Source organism: Asterias amurensis, chromosome 19, assembly GCF_032118995.1.
Source record: "Asterias amurensis chromosome 19, ASM3211899v1".
In the NCBI taxonomy this organism is placed as follows: Eukaryota; Metazoa; Echinodermata; class Asteroidea; order Forcipulatida; family Asteriidae; genus Asterias; species Asterias amurensis.
This window is the reverse complement of record NC_092666.1, coordinates 13935228-13941227: the sequence shown is the minus strand read 5'-3', so window position 1 is coordinate 13941227 and position 6000 is coordinate 13935228.

Genomic DNA, 6000 nt, shown 5'->3' with positions numbered 1-6000 from the left:
ATTGGTAACGACCAATGGAGAGCTGCATTAAGGGTATACACTTTGTGAGAAACGGCTCCCTCTCAAATAACGTAGTTTTCGCGAAGGAGGTATTTTCTCACTAAAATAATAAAAGCCTTCAGCTGATGATGCATTTTATTGCACTGAAGTTTGTACAACAAGGGTGTTTTTTCTTTCATAATTTTCTTGCAAATTCGATGATAATTGAGCCCAGCTTTTCAAAGCAATGTTATTTTATGCATATATGTTGTGATACACCAATTGAGAATACTGGTATTTGACAATTACAAAACGTTTCCCTAAAGGCAGGCACTATAGACCCTTTTGGTAAATATAGAACAGTTCGTGTCTTGTTTAAATTCTTTAAAACAAAATAACGGCAAAGACTCGGTCAATTTGTTATTTCTTTTACGCGTGAAAAAAGTGAAAGTCAGCACAAAGGCTTTAAAAAAAAAACTTTAATAATCTTCAGAGAATAAAAAATATGATCTAACATCACCTTTCCTTTTGACTTCAGGATATCAAACGGATTACCCAGATTATCCGTCGTACGACTACGACAGCGACACTGATGGCCCATCCGACAACTGGTCCGACTACGACGACTATAGCGGTAGATTATTATTTTTATTTTGTTACCCATATCAAGGCGCTACAATAATTATAATACCCTACAAGTGTATAAAAAGCAGTGGACACTATTGGTAATTACTCAAAATAATAATTATCAGCATAAAACCTCAACTGGTAACGAGTAATGGGGGGGGGGTTGATGGTATAAAACATTGTGAGAAACGACTTCCTCTGAAGTTACGTAGTTTTTAAGAAAGAAATAATTTTCCACGAATTTGATTTCGAAACCTCAAGTTCTCGAAATCAAGCATCTGAAAGCACCAACTACTTTTTTTCATAGTTATTTCGCAACTTCGACGATCAATTGAGCTCAAATTTTCACAGGTTTGTTATCTTACGCACATGTTGAGATACACCAAGTGAGAAGACTGTTCTTTGACAATTACCAAACGTGTACAGTGCCTTTAAAGGCAGTGGACACTATTGGTAATTACTCAAAATAATTACTGGCATAAAACCTTTCTTGGTGACGAGTAATAGGGAGAAGTTGATGGTATAAAACATTGTGAGAAACGGCTCCCTCTGAAGCGCCATAGTTTTCGAGAAAGAAGTTATTTTCCACGAATTTGATCTCGAGACCTCAGATTTAGAACTTGAGGTCTCGAAATCAACTATCTAAACGCACACAACTTTGAGTGACAAGAATTATTTGTTTTCCATTATTATCTCGCAACTTCGATGACCGATTGAGCTCAAATTTTCACAGGTTTGTTATGTTATGCATATGTTGAGATACACCAACTGTGAAGGCTAGTCTTTGACAATTACCAATAGGGTCCACTGCCTTTAAGTTTAAATTTCATTATCTGGAGGTATGCCGTTGCTGACAATAGCAATGAAAACATCTTGATTGTACAACATTCAAGTAAAATAAGTGTACAATTCCCTTGTCACACGAGGCAACTTTTGCATGCAACAAAGACTGAAGCACCCAACTGCAGTGCATGATACACGACCACTTTTGGTAGCACCCATATTGATTTGCAAACATTGTGTCTTTCGATCCTATTACAAATAATTTGTGAACTATCAAATGAGATTGGCTTTGAAACTTAGGGTGACTGACAACATTAGGCTCCTGACAGTCTCCTGACGCCTGGCTAGAGTGAAGGTAATCGATGTTTTGTTATACTATTAACAACTCACTCCGCTGCAGTGAAGTTACAACGATCCTATATCAAAGCTAGGCCTAATAAAAGTAGTACTCCCAGCCAATTTTCTAACTTCTGCCCAGGTAGTAGCTAAAAAGTAGGACAGTTCTTTGCAGAACCGAGTCTCCCGAAATCCGAAAATCCGCGGTAGTATAGCAAGACAGTTCTTTGAACAAACTCTACTTGGCAAGTAGACACACACATGATGTTACCGCAAACAAATATATTGATACCTCACCATGCTCAAATCCCATATTAATATAAGTGTTGTACTTTTTTCATCCTTAGTGTATCATTGCAACGATGGCAGGCAAATCCCTAGAATGTGGAGGTGTGATCGTATAGTAGATTGCACTGATGGAGATGACGAGGCACACTGCTTCCATCACAGAGACTCGGGTAAGATTCAATCTCAATCAGCTTCCGTCATCTACCGTCAGCTACCGTCTTGTCGGTACTTAAAGGCAATGGACACCTTTGGACCATGGCCAGTAGTGTCGTGGCCGAGCGGTTAAGAGCACCGAATTCAAACTCTGGTGTTTCTGATCAGCCGTGGGTTCGAATCACCAGCCGTGTCCATAAGCAAGACACAAACCATTGCTTCGTCCTTTGGATAGGACGTAAAGCCGTTGGTCCCATGTGTTATGTAACGCATGTAAAAGAACCCAGTGCACTTATCGAAAAGAGAAGGGGTTCGCCCCGGTGTTCCGGGTCCGACCGGCAGCAAATTGCGCCAGAGCACCTTGTAAAGCATTACATGGTGCTATCAGGTTGACGGACATGTGCGCTATATAAGTAGCCACAATTATTATTTTATTTAAAATAAAATTGTAAAAAATTTGACTCAATTTGGTCATCGATATTTAGAAAGACTAACGGAAAAAATACCCTTGCTTCACAAAGCCGATGAGAGCTGCTGATATAGGATAAAACATTGTGAGAAACGGCTCACTCTGAAGTAACGTATATAGTTCTTGAGAAAGAAGTAATTTCTCACTATAATATTTGAACTGAATATAAGAGACCTCAGCTGAGGACTCGAATTCAAGGCATCTGAAAGCACACAACTTGTGTGACAAGCGTGTTTTTTCTTCCATTATTCTCTCGCAACTTCGACGACCAATAATGGAGTCCAAATGTTTACAGATTTGTTATTGTATGCATAATGTTGAGATACACCAATGTCCGAATTAATGTTTTACAAGTCTCAGAACAATTTGCCTACCTTCGAAAATAAGTGGAACATAAACAACGCCATTTTCACCATTGTCGAGGACCAAATTACCTTGTCAATATAAGTAATTTATTTCTGCGACTACGCCATCTTTTGTTGGTTTCTTTTTTAATTTGTTTGTCTTAAGTAATTTTGTGTTTGTGGTAAATTCAATGGAACAGCTCTTAATTTGTATATTGTTTTTAAGATTGTTTTAAGCATTAAAATTACATTTGAAAAGTCAAGTGAGATACACCAAAATGAATGAGAAGACTGGTCTTTGACAGTTACCAAAGGTTTCAAGTGTTTTTAATACATCTCTGATGATTGACTTTCCTGCAGGGAGTGTCTTCAGGGAGGATGAGGATGAGGATGAGGGTGAGAGGGATACTCTTATGGAGAAGCTTCGTGTACGCATGCGCAAGGAAGCGAAAGATGAAGCAAAGCCTGAGTAGGCCTACTAAAGAATACGATTTGGCAAGTCATTTCCAAGGTGATGTTTTGTTCTGTCGTCCAATTTGTTTTCATCCTTCAATTCAATTCAATGAACATTTGTTTCGGTATTGCCCTCACACGATAAAATAAATTGTGTGTTTCATAATAATTATTAACAGTTGACGGTTATAAACAGTAGACAACATTATTAACAAGTCAGACAGGCAAAGCTAAGGATTGGGTGAAAACTTGGCTTTTGTACACTAACCTATTGACAGAAGACCCACAAAGATAAAGACAATTGCAAGGGACAACAAGGACAGACGAACATATGTAGGTGTACCAACAATATTGTACCAAAAGCAAGCCATCTTGCATTACACCATTCTTTCTTAATCAGTATCAAGTTTTCTGTTGACTGTTAGCATTTCATTTTCTCTTTGTGCGCCGCGGGTGTCTTTATTGACAGATATTATGCGCAGTGTAAAAAAAATATATAATTATAATTGTTTATTCATTACTATTCATTATTCAGTAGGCCTTTAACAAGCCGTTTTGTCCCAATGTGATTTCCCCCACTTTCTTGTCATGCATTCTGTGTTAACATGACATATAGATTTTAGTCAGAAAAAAACACACCTCACATTTAAAAATAGTTACAAACAATTATTTTGAAGAACGCTCGGAAAACCGATATTACGGTAGTTTACATGCAGGGCGCCCTCTGTTGGGATTGTGCCACACTAAACAAGACTATTCACTATTTTGACGGACTATTTTTCAGTAGGCTTCAGATTAAACTGTTACAACGATTGACAAATGCATGCACGAGTGTGTTTTATATGCACTTTATAAATTTGTAAGGGTCTAAAATTGGATCGTGTGTGGGTAACGTCTATGTTAGGTATTAGCTTGTTGGCCTGCCTTTTAAAGGCACTGTACACGTTTGGTAATTGTCAAATACCAGTGTTCTCACTTGGTGTATCCCATCATGAGCATAAAATAACAAGCCTATACAAATTTGGGCTCAATTGGTCATCGAAGTTGCGAGAAAATGATTAAAGAAGAAACACCTTGCTTAGACGAATTTGTGTGCTTTCGGATAGGAATAAAAGACTTCTAGCTGGAAGTCTTTTATTATTTTAGTGAGAAATTACCTCTTTTTCAAAAACTACAATACTTCAGAGGGAGTCGTTTCCCACAATGTTTTATATTATCAACAGCTCTCAAATGCTCGTTACCAAATCAGTTTTTAAGTTAATATTTGTTTTGAGTAATTACCAAACGTGTACCTTCCCTTTAAGACAAAGGCGACATTTCTCAAGCATTGACCCTTCTGGTTAAAACAAAAGTAGGACAATTTAATAATTAGAATTATACAATCGACCTACTATTTTTTATATTTTATTTTTTACTTTTCCAGTCTATTTTATTTTCGTTGGTTTTTTTTAGGGCTTAATAATATACACTAGAAAAATCAGAAATCAGATTTTTAAATAAGGAAATAATGTCTGGTTTTTAAAGTGCTGTCTTTTTGAATAAAAGTAATTTGTTTGAAAGAGGTCTTAAATTTGAGTGTCTTGCATCGAGTTTGTTTGAGTATGAGTCCGAGTTGATCAGTTTGACGTTTACATATTACTATTTTTACTTCTCCTGTTGATTACAGATGACGTCATGGATACTAAGGCTGCCAAGAATCTGACCACGGACAAGTTTATTAGATAGCAAGTCATATCCTAATTTATGAGGTATAGTCACTTGCAAGTTAGTTTAAGTTTTACGTTTGCTCTTGTGTTTTTGTTCACCTTTAACGTTTATTTGCGCTTCGGAATGAATGACTGACTGGAAAGATACCTCTATACTTTACTTTATTGTTGAACATGCATTATTCCCGGGTATCAAAATAAAAAAACCAGTGTTGATAATGTAATCATTCTAAAAGTGCAAAATCAGGTAATGAAATCCAAATCATAATTATCACATTCATTACATCAATAACAAGCTAAGTGGTTTTGTGTATTTAACTGCCATAAATGGAAGTTGAAGTTGAACTGTCAGGGCTTGATGATCTAAAATTTTCTTTATACAAAAGCTGCTGCCACAACAGTCGAAAAATAATGTTTCCTGTTATTATTTATTTTATTTATTTATTAGTTTTTTGAAAGAAATTGACGAAAATCCTAAATCACACTAGTTCGGGCACTCATAGCAGACTTCTTGAAAATAAAAGAACAACAGCAACAAAAAAAACAGTCGTTCATTTGGACCGAAAACGGTACTGTCATATTTATAGATAAATAAATAAATACCAATAGCAATGTTAAAAGTCGTTAGCCGAAGTTCAAAGTGAAGTTTGTCAGAACATTGAACCAAACCGTGAATAAATCGATCTGGAACAATTTTTTCAAGATTGGGATCCTGAGGCCGAAGCCGGTCGTTACGAAATGGTTTATTTGGACATTGTTCTTGATAATTTTACAAAAAAAATAATGTGGAACTAGGTACCACACAATCTTAAAAACACGTACACGGTCTATAATAAAGTAAGTTGTTGTGTGTCGTACTTTA